This window comes from Bidens hawaiensis, unplaced genomic scaffold (assembly GCF_021521415.1).
Source record: "Bidens hawaiensis isolate Kalapana, Puna unplaced genomic scaffold, B.hawaiensis_p1.1 tig00012747_1, whole genome shotgun sequence".
Taxonomy (NCBI): Eukaryota; Viridiplantae; Streptophyta; class Magnoliopsida; order Asterales; family Asteraceae; genus Bidens; species Bidens hawaiensis.
The window spans coordinates 151,645-168,134 of NW_027492057.1; the positions used below are offsets into that span (position 1 = coordinate 151,645).

The following is a 16,490-nucleotide window of genomic DNA, read 5'->3' on the forward strand; positions in this document are numbered from 1 at the left end:
TATAAACGTATGGTATGGGGGGTTCCAAATATAAAAGCTGCGTTTAAATAACGCCCAATGTTGTCTTTTTTTCAATATAATTCGTCAAATGCTTATTCTTGATCTTGACTCCCACTTTTACCAAATAAATAAATTATTTAAAACAATGGGCTTGTTGGATTTTGTTGTTTTTACTTTTAACTGTTTATGACTTCTATAAACAAAGGCTATGAACAAAGGCCTGAGCTAACAAAACCTCTACAAGCCATGGGGAATGTAAACAACTTACATCAAATGAATTTTAAGCCAATTAGACTAAACTATTGATTTACATATCTATCTATTATTGAACCAAAAAAAACCCCAAGATTTAATATTATTTATGATTCCTTCAATCTCTGCCACTTTGTTTTAAAAAAGTTTATCATTTCTGGCATTCCGAATGCGCCAACAATCTATTATAACTATATCGTGAAATCAAACATGATCCCGTTAATGCATCTATCTAAGCGTGTCATACATATTGATGGGTAGTACTTAAGTTGTAAACGTGTTACTAGTTTGTAAAAATTACCATGTTGACATTCTTAATTAATTTTGTTGACAGATCTGACATGAAGGTTAACTCTAGCACAGTTGATTTATTAAACAACGTTAGAGATCAAAATCAAAATCTAATTATTTTATATTTTGACAAAAATTGTCACTTGTAACTGAAATCATTCACGTTTCATGTTTTCTTCTATTTTATGTGCTAATAATAAGTTGTATTTACTTTGTTTTCTCTATACTAGGTTAGAACCCGTGTACGACACGGGTGGAAATATTGAAATTTTCGAACAAACACATGTCATTTGAAAAGACAACATAAGTTGTTATATGTTATTCGGGACGACAACATACTTTAATTTGTAAATAATATTGGTACGAAAACCAATGATTGTGAAATACAAAGATAAACCCAAAAAACATTCAAATTACAATCTTTGAAAATATAATCAAAAGTTAAAAATGTAAAATTTATAAGCTACTAAAAAGGCTTCTTTATAAACCAGATTTATTCTTTATTTGTAGCTTTGTCTTCCTTGTTTAATATGAGAATTTTAACACCACTCTTCACTCTTAATAAAGCTACATAGAGTTGTCTATGTGTAAACACCGGGTCTTTGAGATATATGTCAACTCTTGCTAGAGATTGACCTTGACTTTTGTTAATGGTCATTGCAAAATAGACTACAACTGAAAAAAACTACCTTATTTTCAATTTAAACGAAAGTTTCTTATCTGAAGGTGTTAGACCACAACGAATTATATAAGTGCGACAACCAGTATTAGTACTCGAAATAACTTTTACTACAACAAAACACCTACCCAAATTAATTACTCGCAATCTAGTTCCAGCACACAAACCGTTCTTCTAATCCATATTCCTTAGTAACATTATTGGCACATTGACTTTTAGAACCAATCTATGAGTCAAAATAATTTTGGTCTTTTGATTTTATTTAGCATAATGTGTTTATGAAAATTTTAATTCAAATTAAAATATAAAAAAATAATTTGTATGATCTTACTTAAAAACCAAAAAACTAATTTTTTATATGGCCATGACTAAATTTGTGAATTTTGTTGCAAAGTATGGAAACAATATAAGTTGACTTAACCAAATATAAGTAAAAAAATAATGAAGAAATATCTTTACGCCTCTAATTAACATAAATTGATTCGTATACACATCTTAATTAAAACATATATTTTAATTGGTTTTAAGAAAATAAAATAGGATTGGATATACATTCAATGTTATTAAAAAATTGTTTATCAAAAAGGTATGATGTAGTTAATAATAAATATAATAAAAATCGTTTATAATTTTCTGTTACAAGTGTCTAATTTTTAGTTAATAAAATTTTAATTTTTATTTACTGTATTTTAGTTAATAAAAATTATATTTTAATACAATATTTTGTATTAACGCGTTTAAAATAAATTTTACCGTTCAAAATGCTAGTAAGTATTTCTCTTGGCGTTGAAGCTGCACCTTACAAAAAAATGCATTCTTAAAAAACATTTAAATGGTAACTAAAAAAAATATTAAAATGACTAACCGTTTGAATTACCCCTCTTATTGAAAGACGTTGATTAACCAAAAATTACGTTGTTTTTAATTTGAAGACATCTATAATAGAATATAATATGGTTAGTATATGAAAAAGATGAACAACATAAATATAAAAACAGAATTTTATATAGCATGATGTTTCAATTTTGCTGACTTAATGGAGGATTTTAATCTACAAAACAGAAAAATTAGAATACCGAGAAACCAAGTACTATTAACTTTACTGAAAATTGTAGGTTATTTATATTTGGTGTTCATATAGATATTAAAATGTGAAAATTAGAAAGATTACACAAAAAACAACAATAACACAACTTTAACTGGATATGAAGATTATCGGCTAACTTGAATCGACATAGATGCTCAGAAATTCATTTATGTAAAAGTATCTAACCCACTAATATATTTCTATAATAGTCGTCCATGTTACACATGGGTTAAAAACGTAGAAACAACCATATACATTAGGCAACCATAAAATTTCATAAATAATATATTAAACCAACACAAATATTTTAGCATAACTTTGTAACCAAAATATTAAACATTTAGATTGTATACACAAAAAGTTAATACTTACACAAACTTACTATACCTAAATTAAAAAACCTAACGAATACATGAACATGTTATCATCATATTAGCCACCATCAACTTCTTCGATATATTATTAAAAAAATCATTTTGCTTCACAATATAAAAAACAAAATAAATCATAGCCACCTGAGTAAATATACAACTAAATTCTTAAGATATTATGAGTTTCATTTCAACATTAATAAATAAATAAAGGTATATTTTATTATAAATTATTTTTTAATAAAACTTTTGTTTTATTTCGATTCAAATACATTTTAGTTAAATGTATTAAGTTAAATCGAACCAACAAATTTTTATTCTACTAATTTCAATAATTAAGTATAACTAAAATAATATAGAGATAATTAAAATTAAACCAGTTAATTTTAATTTTATTACATAAAAGTCATTCCCAAATTAAAATTTTATTAAAGTGATTGCAATCTCCAGTAAATTATGTTTCAAACTATTTAACATCATTACTTTATTTAAAATTAATTTCATTATATAATTCTTTTTTCAATTGTATACAATAATCTTGACATTTATGCATAATTAAAAAATTGTTCAAATATAAAAGATGAAACTTTGTTGAGATTGGAGACTATTAAAAACTACAAAGAGTTGTCATATTCGATTCTTAAAAACAGAAATAAATAAATGTATAAATGATTGGAATGTATCATTAAAATTAAAGATGATGATTCTTTAGCATAAATAATCAATTATAGTGAATATCTAAGATTATATGTGTGTATACCAAGACAATTACAAGTAAACTAATAACCCACAACATTCGTCTCATTTATCCAAACAGTATAAACTTTGAAATGAATGATAAACTTTGTATTGCGAATCTCTTGGATTTGGCTGCTACAAATTCGAATTATTTATAACAAACGTCAAACTAGAAAAAAAATATAGTTAGTAACTTACCATCAAGGAAAAAAATCATTTTTTTAATTAAAATGTCTAACTATTAACTTTAAAAGGTCATATTTGTTTCGGTAAATTATATAAATTCCATACACTTTCTTTTGAGTTAGTTTTTCGTTAAATATTGTTCATGACTGGCTCGTATTTGAATTTTGCTAGTTTCAAGAGACAATGAGCTATGATTATAAAATGGTTATCAAAAATATGTGTGGTTTTTTTTAATCATGCATCTTGACATTTAAACATAACTATAAATTGGTCAAATAAAAAAATTGAACCCCTAGCTAACTAAAACACTTAAAATTATTAATAATAATAATAATAATTTATCTTTAGAATAGTAAAATAATTCTAAAATAAATTAAAATACTATACAATCAATTCTATTAAATGATTAATAATTTCTGTTAATTAATTTATATTATTTTGCATTTATTATTACGCAAGTATTTTAGTTTAATTGACATTAAACATTATTTTAATATATAGGCTTAATTATCATAATTGTCTATTAAATCAAATATTCAGAGATTCAAATATGGTACAACATAATAAAATATATTGTATATCTTAAACTAAAAATCTTATATTTCTGGTTGTCTATTATTATCTTATATTATACATGAATATTATATTATCCCTACTTTAGTAAACATCATTTTAATAAAGAAATATAGTATATACATAGGCTTAATTAATTGTATCATATCCCGTATAATAAACATCCTTTGAAGTTAGTTTATACATTTATTTTTAATTAGTTGACTCAATTAAAATTTTCAATTTCATATCCCGTTTGTAGTAAAAATTATTATAATATATAGGCTTAATTAGCATACATTATTTTTTTATAAAGCTAAACAAAGTTATATTCTAGGCTTAATTATTTATGTTATTGTTAATTAGGTCTAATTTTAGATGTTTGGGAATTGACAATTCATACCAGTTACCAAAATTCATTTAATTGATATGATTAATTATATTAATTATAATAAATATCAATTACTAACTTATTATTGTACATTACTAATTTTATGCTCTATCTTGAAATATGGTGTAGATTTAAACATATCAATTTTAATTATATTGTAATTAATCGTGTTTAAAACATTATATCACCTAACCTAACTAAAACATGTATTATAAGAATCTTTATAATAACGTAAATACATTAATTAATTAACAATAATAATTTATTGGTCACCTTAATTAAAACACGGTAATTAAAAAATTATAATAAAGACATATTAAATTGGTAAAATATATTAAAGATTCTATATTGTACGTGAGCACGGGATTATTAGTTGTATAACATATTTTTGTAAACTTCATATAAGTGGTCAAGAATTCGAATTTCAAAATGGTTCAAATAAATAATTTTTATTATTCACTTAAGGAATTTAGTTGACATTGACATTAAATTCACAATAACTTGAAATATTTAAAAGAAACTAATACTTTTTTTATTTAATGCATGAATATTGAATAATTATGAAATGAGTTTATATGTATGGATGGTATTCAAAAAAATAAAAAGGGTTGAAAAAATTAGTCAAATTAGGAATGCGAATTATGTTTAAATATGTAAATTTTATTTAAACCTATTCAATATAAATGGTCAAATTGAGTCAAATCTTTAATTTATTCAAATTGTTGTTATTTAAACATATTCAATATAATCAAATATGTAAATGATATTTAAACCTATTCAATATAATTGGACTTTGACCAACAACAATATAAGATTGATTATCTTACTATAGATAATTTAATGTATTATAGACTAATCAGCTAAATTTCATTTCGTGATTATACAATAATCAATTGAATTACATAAATTATGAAAAATAAATAAATACATGAATACTAACAAAAATATAAATCAATATTAAACAAAGATAAAAGACATCTTATCAAACAATTCTCAATCCATGAAATTAGTTATACAAAGTTGGGGACAATAACCTGAAATGATAAAATTAAATATTAATATTAATATCACATAATAAATATATTACAAATTATGGAAGATTTGAATCATGTAAAAAAATGTAAAATTGATGTTATAACTTACAACCGGAAAATTTAAATCGCTTTACCGGAAAAACTAAACAGTGAAGATCTCCACCGAATCTTCGATTTTGATATATAACCTAAAAAGATTATAAGAAAAAATCATATAATTATTAATATAAATACAAACAAAAACGGAAAATTATCAGTTTAATCTTGGATTTTGATATAGAGTCTAAAGATATTATAACAAAGTAATATAAAATTTAAAATAAAAATAAAACCTTGCCGGAAAACGTTACCGGAAAACCGTAATAACTTCAACATATCAATTCAATCTTGGATTTGATTTACAACCTAAAGAGATTATAAAAACATCGTATAACAATTAAAATAAATATAAAACATCACCGAAAAACCTTACCGGAAACAATAGAACCTTACCGAAATCGGCCATTACCGAAATATAGAAGACAGTTGAGGAATAAGCCGAGAGAGAGATGGAGAGAGAGTGAGAGAGAGATTAAAATGGTTAGGGATTTCAATCTTGAGATTTATATAATGTAAATGAGATGATTTAGTAAGTTTTTGAATTCTTATAATAATTAGAATAATTAAATTAGAATAATTAATATCATAATTACATTAATATGTTAGTTATGATGTTTGACCAGATTTTAAAAATATTCAATAATTATTAATAATCATTGATTGTCTAGTATTTTAATTTATTTTATAATTTTTTATTCACATGAATTATTATTGATTGTCTAGTGTATTAATTTATCCACATGAATTATTAATAAAAATACTCAACATAATATAATTAATCAGCATTTATATAATTAAGTAATTCATATAAGGTGTGGAAAAATAAGTTACTGATTTGATTTTAATATAATTGAACAGTAAAATCAACACCATATATTTAAATCAATATTTGCTGAATTTAGAATCATTCAATTGGTCAACATCGGTATTTATAGTAAACATGTATCGTAAATATTAAGGATGCTTAATCAAATCCTTAATCAAATGATATACCACCTTTAATTAAAATATACAAATTCCGTAATTAAATAATTCCTAATTAAATAATTCCGTAACTTAAAATCAACCTCATATATTTAAATCATTAATTGCTAAATTATGAATAATTATTCTCGGTCAACATTAGTATTTATATTAAGCATTATGGATGCTTAGTCAAATAGATAATCAAATAATAATTAATAATAAATTAGAATATAGAAATTCCATAATTAAATATTTTTTTTTGTTAGGTTATTAAAAGGTTTTAAATTTAAATTTTCTGAACGGTATATATGACGATATTCACATTTGTGGATGGTTCTTATTATTTTATTCCTAAAGGTTTGCTTAATGATATTTATAATTATTTGAAGAGAAATGTTAAATAGTAAATACCTCGCCCAAATAAATGAGTATTTGACATGTGATGAAATAAATTTTTAATATCATATAATTTAGTAGTGATAATTTCGTAAATATCATTAATTGCCTAGAAATTCCCCAAAATGAATTTAGTTAGCCGGAGTCAAAATTATGAATTATAATTATTAACTTGAAAAATAATTATAAAAGATTCAAGATTAAAATTAAATTAAATATGATAGAGAATAATTAGAGAGAATTTATTGTATCTTATTTAAATATATTTTTGATTTATTTTATTAAGATGGAAATTAGAGAAGTGATTGATATACATGGAAGGTTTAATCAACAACCAATAGGAAGAGAGAAAATGGACTTAAAACCTATTTTTTTAATTGTATAGTTAGATTAAACACATTCAATAATCTGTAACACCCAAGTCTCTTTATACCACATAGCACAAGAAAAGGAAAATATAAAAATTGAATTTATATCACACATAAAAAGTTATATCCGTATATGATCCCCAACTAGCAATGAGCCCATGACTACACCAAAAATATACCCATAATAAAAAGTATATATACAAGAGAGCATCAACCAACCACAACCACATAACAAAAATATGCCATCAAGATTTTTAAGGTTAATTCCTAAACCCGCATCAGTTATTGAGTTACACCTTTCTAGTTATAATAGTTTGAGAGTTGTTTGATTCAAATTCAACATTTACGTTTTGATGAGTTATATTCAATTCAGAAATATGTTTTGATGAGTTATATTGAACCCAAAAAAATTAGCAAGAGCCCATAAAAATACTCTTCCTCTAATTTAAACAATTAATTTGAACACATATAAATAGTGGTTAAGTCTCAAAACTAAAAATTAGACTTCATTTAAGACACAAAATAATAAACATCTATAACACAAATGATAACGTTGATGCAAAGAAGCATATGATTTCATTTACATATATTATATGGTTTGCATCTACCAAAAAAAAATATCGGCCACGCCTTTTAAAACCAAGTGATTTGCTGAAGCTTAAAATCAAGCATGTCCTTCATATTGAACCGGATTGACGGCCCCATTGATGAACATATGGGCACTTTTCCAATATACTCCTTTCGCCTGGCTGGTCGATTTTTTTCAACCGATTTCTGCCAAATTAATTTCGCCTTAGTGTTAGTAATACATTTAAAAAACGTGTGCTATGTTTAGAAAAAAAATTAATAAAAACAATACTAGGTTTACCACTGCAGCAAGAAGATTTATTATAAGATTTTCTGAGAAATTTGCCTTCCCAAATGGGAAGTGAACAATTTCTGTCTTGTCTTGTCTTGTCTGCTCTGTATTCCACTTTCCCTTTCTTAAATTCTTCTCGTCTTCAGTCTGCACAGTATTACATGGTCAATATAAGTATTCATGCAAAAGTGACACAACCGAGCATCTCTCGAATGAGAGTCCATATTAAAATTTATGTTTTTATTAAAAAAACACGGCTTGCTACATAAAATTTCATGGGGTTTCTTTTGAACCGATGACAATTAGAGTTTCTTGCTATGGATGTGAATGAGCGAGCCTAATTTCGTCTAAGCTCGAGCTCGACTAGTTAAAAGTTCGACTTTTAAAGCTCGAGCTCGGGTCGTGAGCATTTTTTCAAGCTCGAGTCGTTTATTATTTATTCTTTTGTTAAATTACTTTATACATATAAGAACTTTTATATACATTTATGATTATAGAATTTTTATATAAGACAATACATATTATTTAACTATTTTTATTATAGTTTTATACACATAATAATGATTATAAAGAAGGCTGTTATGTTAAAATGTTGGCGGATTTCCGTTCGTTAGTATTTATGATCATACTAGGCAACAGGATCTACAACAAATGTCAAGGGTCAAGTGGGCATTATGGGGAAGAGAATATGAGGTACTTTCAAAATGTCCCTTCTCTTTTTTAATCGCTATGGAGGCTATGACGGGGATTATGAAGAAGGCGAGCTCGAATGGCTTGTTTCATGGGATTAGGTGTGGAATTAATACTTAATAGACCGGTTTTATCCCATTTTATGCATGCGGATGACGTTATCTTCACTGGTATGTGGTCTCGTTTGAACACTCGTAACTTGTGCAGAATTCTTCGTTGTCTTTACCTTGTTTCCGGTCTGAAGACTAGTTTAGCCAAGTGTTTGATTTTAGTGGTGAGTGTGGATAGTTTGGAAAAATCTCAAATGGCGGCTGTATTCATGGTAAAGTTGGGAGCAACATTTCGGATTATAGGTTGGCGCGAACATGAATCTGATTAAATCTTGGGATCCGATTGTAGATCTTTGAGAAGGCGTTACAATCTTACTACTTCTCGCTTTATCGGCTCTGGCAGGAGTCTTGGATTCTTTATAGCGGATTAGATGGGGTTTCTTTTGCGGAGGTACAGAAGAAAAGGCTAAGGTTAATTGGGTTTCTTGGAATAAAGTAGTATCCCCAGTCAAGTTTGGAGGGTTAGATATCAGTTCTCTCCCAGATGCTAAAGATCATTCGGTTTGCATCATAACTCGAGCTCGTGGATTGTTTGCATGCTTCCATGAACCCTGGCTTAAAAGCATGCTTCGTCGATTGTTGATATGTTTGCATCTTTGGGATTGAGCTTGAAAAATGTTTATTGGCTTATTAGTGTTTTCAAAAAGCAAATAAGTTAAAATGTGTTTGACAATCAAAAAAATATTTCTTAGTTTAGCTTCTTGATAGGGTTAAAAAGCAATTTTCCAAAAGCCCCAAATCCTAGTTTTTCAAAATGGCTTTTTGAAAAAGCCAATAAGTCAATAAGCATTTTTCAAACTCAATCCCAAACACGCCCCAAGAGTACGTGCTTTTAATTGGGAGGATTGGAGAAGATTCAATTCGGGGTAGTTTTGAGATGGGGGTTTTTATTTTTATTTTTTTTCAGGTCGTGGTCTGTTTTATTTCAGATGGTTTTGTTAGTGGTTTGCAGTGTGTTTGGTAGAGGCTACTTCCTTGGTGGCTTTCTTGTTACCAATTTTTATAGATATACTAGTTTGAGGCCCGTGTATTACACGGGTAATTGATGAAAATTTTATACTTAAATCATTAAGTGAAATATAGTTAACAAAATGATCATATATTTTATACAGTTACAATTTACATTAAAATTACAGAAATTATATAACTAAGATTACACAAATATGTTACAAATAAGTAAAACCCTCTTTGTATACTACATTTGTGATTGTATTGGTTGGTATACATTGTTTATCACAAATCAAAATCTTTAGTCCATGCCTGATTGTAACTCTTGACAAAGTAACATATAGGTACACTTATAACTCTGGATATAGACACGTATAGTTGTCCGTGTGACAAATAAGATTCTTTAAGTAAATACCAACCCTAGATAAATGATAATATATCCATGAAACAAAAAAAAATATTAATACACATAAAATATCATACATTTTAATTAATTAATATAATGTCATTTGAGATCATCTGCTCATGTTTATCCTAAAAACATGATTATTTGTAACATCAAACTTTTGGTTATAATAATAAAATGAATTTCGTCTATTTTATAGTGAGTCGTTAGCGGTTTAGATAAATAGAATATGAGTTGGGCTTGGTTGGTTAAATGAAGATGAGTTATGGACTTGGGTTAGAAGAAAGGAGGAAAGACCATGGGCTTAAGCCCATGATCCATAAATATATAAACCATAATCACCACTTAATTCCTCATTTACAAATATTCCTTACACCATCCAAAACACACACTTAAGCCTCTCTCTAATCCTCTCCTTATCTTAGCCGAAATCAAGAAGGAAACCAAACACCGACCCAAGGTAATAATAGTATGATGTTGTATGAGCTTAAACCCGTTAGACAGGTCACGAAACGATGAGCCGACACCGTTAAACCGTTTAAGTCACGAGATCCGGGTGGAATCGTGTATAAACCGAACCTAAGATGAACTTAGGGATCACCCTAGCTCAGATCTGGATCGAACGGGGCGAAAAACGGTGAAAAACGAGTCAAAACTTGTTTTTCCGACGAAACCGCGTTTTTACGGCGACGGAACCGGAAATGGTACGAGGTTAAGAGGAATGTCAGAGAATGTTCTGACATTCTCTAACCTAACCCTAATTCGTTAACGGAGAGTTAACGAACTAGGGATGGTTCGCTAGTTGATTCGTTTAAGAGAGCTTAACGAACTAGCTCTAGTTCGTATCCAATTTGTTAAGGGAAAAAGATAACGAATTACCCTTAATTAGTTATATTCATTCTTAAAAGAGATAACGAATTAGACGGACTGATTCGTTACATGGACTGGTTCGCTATATGGACTGATTCGTCAAGGGTCCAGTTCGTTATAAGGTCCAAATCGTTATGAGGACCAGTTCGTTAAAGGGTCTAGTTTGTTATAATAGGTCAATTCGTTAAGAACCAAGAAACGAACTAGAAGTTTAATAAAATGACAGAACAGTCCCTGGACTTAGAAAAGAATGATTTAATTACATAGAAGCCCTTGAACTTTTGAGTTAGCAAATTAATAATGAGTTAAAATTCTAATGAAAATTGTGTTAAAACAATTAATGAAAATAAAATTTTACCAAGCTGACCTGGCAGCTCGACCCCAGCCAGGGGCTCTGCCCCTTGGACCCTGCTAGGGGCTGCCGCCCCTAGAACCATGCTGCCAGGGGCGCTGCCCCCGGACCCCCGTTCGTTGAGGGTAATAATTAAACTAGAAAGACGATATGGGTAGTGATAGTTAATTGATACGTGTAATTGTTATACAGTTTGTCGTGCACAACTCAAGAAAGGAATAACCATAAACGGTGAACATAACCACATTCAGGTGAGTTCTAGCCCCATTCCTTGTTATGTTTTCGGGGCTGTATGCATACTCGATGTGATTTGTTAATACACTTATACTAAGTGATAAGTGTATGCCTTATGTGAATTATGTGAAAGATATGATTGACTTCTTGTCGGTACGTGAACGATCTTCGGATATTGCACGTATTGTCAAGTTATGATTATGGATATAATGCTATGTATAATGTATGAATGATATGTACGTAGGTTATGAATGAATGTAAGAGGTAGCCATGTACAGAAGAAAGGGACTGAGCCCTAATAATACTCAAGGTAGAAAAGGGACTGAGCCCTAGTAATACTCAAGGCAGAAAAGGGACCGAGCCCTTTATAATCTCGAGGAAGAAAAGGGACTGAGCCCTAATAATACTCAAGGCAGAAATAGGGACCGGACCCTAATAATATCCTAGGCAGAATAGAATCATGTAAAGTAGAAATCAGAATAAAGTATGAAGGTAAGTATATATATACATACATATATATATATATATATATATATATATATATATCACGTACGAAGTATGAGAATATAAAGTACGTACGAGAGTATGTAATAAATGAATGTATTGTACGTTGTATGATTAACTAGAACTCACTCAATGTAGCTGACTTTTAGTATGCACGCAGGTGAGTAGGATAAGGCAGTTCGCTTGAGGGGAACACGTGGCATTGAATAAGAGGCTGGCATCGGAAGACTCGAGACGTTATCAGTTTATGTTTAATGTTTTGTTTACTTCAAAAGACAAAGATGTTTGTTTAAGACAAGTTATGTAGCGTTTTATGAAAGTTTTATTATTCCGCGAATGTTTTTATTAACTCTGATGATTAGAATAATGTTAATGAGTAAATCCAACTCCCAAATGTGAGGCACTGGTAACGGGGTCTTACATTATTCAAAAAATCAGATTATCTGAACTTTGATGATATAGTCATCCTTATAATCTTAAAAAGTTTAAATTGATTGATCATGATAAATTTGGTGTCATTAATATTTTGTTTATGACAAATTTTTACTTGATTTTATATATTACCATTAACAATTGTATAATCAAGTAACATATAAAAGCGAAAATTAAAATATAACAAAATGATTTTTTTTTCCATTTCATGTTAATGGAAAATGACAAAGACATACTAACCATAAAGCCATTTTCAAATAAAAATGATTAATCAGAGTTAGCAGAATATTAGAAGATTTAAAGTTGCATAAAGTGAAGATAGTGTTTCTTATTTATAATAGTTATAAGTACCGGATAAGAAATACTTAAATTTTGGGAGCTGTTGGAATTTAGTTAATTGATATATATATATATATATATATATATATATATATATATATATATAGAGAGAGAGAGAGAGATAGATATAGATATTTTAACAACTTATAGAAAAAAAAAGCAAAGATTCCGGATTTGTTGGAAGCATGATAAATGACTTTTAACCGGAGTAACTAATTTTTAAATTAATGTGAAAATATATATATGTTTCTGAAACATTTTGGTCTGAGTTATAAAAGAAAATATTTAAAACTAAATTTTGATTTTCTTTTTGCTAAAACCCTTTATACTACACAAAAAAATCATATAAATAAATCTCATATACTTCATATAGTTTATCGCTATACATATATATTATAATTATAATATTCAACTTCAATAATTTAATGCTACACACCAAGATATATATAATATGTATTTTTCGTGTTTGCAATATTTATACAAAATATTTGAAGAATATTAAGACAATACACATTTCCTGAATTCAAATGCATATGAGAAAATTTTAAATTCAAACTTGAAACCAATCTTATATAAAAAATTATGCCATGTTTCTCGAATCCTAGTTTAAAAAACAATTTGTAGTTTACCATAGAAATCCAAATTCTTCGACAATGATGCACCTTTATTTGCTTTAATTTGCAATTACATGTGACTTTAAATTTTCATTCTAACAAACCTGCAACGTCAATTTTAGTATTCTTTATTTTCCTATTTCACTATTAATGTTAATGAATGAATCGATTAGGGTTTACATATGATAAAAACAAACTTTAATTCATATATTGAAATGACTTAAAAGATAAGGACCAAATATTGAAATAAGTGAAAAAATGGTGATGGAGGTTATGAGATTGACAAGTGGCAAAAATAGGTAGTCTTTTATTAAAATAGATAGATAAATATTTTTGTTAGTCGTTAAAAAAATTACTAATTACACGTTAGCTGAGGTATTTTGGTTGTAACGGTCCCCACCTTTGGGTTTGGCATAAGTCCTCGCGGTCCCAAAATCATCCCCAGACTCAAAATAATCCACAAACAATTAATTCACTTAATTTAGTTACATCTTTTAATTTAATTAAATTAAAATGAACTACATATAACAACATATCAACATAATAACTTGAATCGTATCATAATTTTTTAAAAGAAAATTATGAATATAAAACCTTTAGGCATCATATTAGGAGTTGCAACAACTTTATCAAATTCCATAAATCATCCTTTAATTTGTTCTATCAACTATCAAGTCCTCCCCCAACAATTACATCTGCTCCCGCATATTTTTGCTTCATAGAACTATTAAATGTCAGAATTATAAAAATATTTTTATGTCAACAAAATAAATAGTTCAAAAAAAAAACCTTGAATTAGAACAGCAACTCTAACAACCTCCCGGTGCCTTTGGGCAAATTCACCTACATCAACGATTTAAAACACTAGATTTTTTTAAACATATATAATAGATTTATATGGCAAATAGCATATTTGATGAGTTACAGTTGCTCCTAGCAGTTGGTCGTTATATTTTTGGATCGATATATTAAGACGGAAATGTGCTTCTACACCCTCTATAAATTTTGTGCTTGACATTTGCTACAGCAACGAGACTATGGTTTTTTCATCATATTCTCAGCTTTTGAATTTCCAAGAATCTCTTTGATCTACTCCGATGAAGTCAAGATTGCACCAAATAACACTTTAATACAAAATGAGGTAATTTTATTTCTAAATTTGATGGCTATTGTCAAATCTTAAAAAATCAAACTTGACAGGCTAGGATTAAAAGTAAATTACTAAATAAACAAGTGTCATGAAATTTGGGGAAAACAGTCAAAATCAGGGTTCCATAGGAGCAAAAACAGAACCCGTTTTAAATTAGTTTCTTTCTAGCTCACTTGCTTTCGACCGGATTGTAAAAATGTGAGCCTTACACCCTTACAGTTAGGGTTGTTCAAAAAACTCGTGACTTGTGGCTTCCTCGAAATCGACTCGTTTGTAAACGAGCTGAGATGGGAAAACCAAGGTAAGCTCACTGGCTGGCTTGTTAGACACTACGTTGGCCCGTTTAAATTAATGCCCAAATTAAAATATAAATTATATCCCAAAATTTTAGTACATCATTAGGCCTAAATTTTCATCATGTGTATGTTAAAAATTAAAAATATCATTTTTTGTTTTAACATATACCAATGTTTAGAAAATCCAAAACTTTAAAAACAAACAAGTTGGTTCAAGCTTATTACATAAGTAAGTGATGGCTTGGCTCGGCTCGGCTCGGCTCGGCTCGATTACAACACTAGTTCTTGATTCCGTTCCTTATTGCATGGACAAAGTAAAACATATAAATGTTCATTATTATGCACCATAAGACAGTTGTAACAAATAATGTTTGGATGTTAAACTAGTTATTAAATAACCAAAACCTGAATACGTTTCAATCATCTAACCTAACCCTTAAATAAAATCACATACCCTGTCATTCCACCTCCGGCAACATCTTCATCTAATTCGGCTTTAGAGAAACACAAAATCTGTGGGTGTGATGCATTCATTCAAACTGGGATTATAAAACCAAAGTTTTAAAACTGGATTTTGGGTTGAAAGTGAAAGAAGAGATTAGGGATGATATAGTGCTTTACAATTTAAATATAGTGCAATGCTCTAGGGTTGCTGGCTATATATATATTTTTATTAGTTTAATGAGAGTGTGTTCAATGGTTGGTGGCTCGTACGACATTCAAATTCATGTTAACAATTCCATTGGGTGGCAGTTTTGAAAAAGGGTCGTGGTTGTTTGACTGACTCATATGAAAAGGTGTTGCACGTCTAGTTGGCGACAAGTGTTTGGTATGGTAGTTACTAACGATGGTTCTATTCGTAACATTCGAAAGGTTTTGACTAATCACGAGCGTGATCAGATATTGTGGGCCCTAAAGACTTTTGCGTTTTGTATTGTTCCGGATGTAGGGCACGAGGCGTGCCTGTCGGTCACAAACCATTTTGGGACCAGAAGGCCTTTTGTATTGTTCCAGAGTGGGAGCCATGAGGCTTGCTTGGTGTGCACGACCCGTGTTCACTCCACATTCTTAGAAACTTATTAAATGTAATCGTTTTCTATTTTCTTTCTTTTGTCATCGTGTGGCCTGAATGTCCTAAAAATAAAAAAGCAAACTAGTTTAGAAATATTTTATCCAAGTTTACAAGAAAATAAACAAAAACGGGTTATAAATTATGTTAATATATATCTATACTATATATAATGCATCAAACAAGGGCAAATTAAGACACTTGATT

General features: G+C 28.5%; 1 pseudogene; it reads right to left on the reverse strand.

The window, feature by feature from the left end:
* Positions 1–8,043: 8,043 nt before the first annotated feature.
* Positions 8,044–15,748, reverse strand: LOC143542078 (large ribosomal subunit protein uL1c-like; annotated as a pseudogene).
* Between the last annotated feature and the right edge of the window lie 742 nt (positions 15,749–16,490).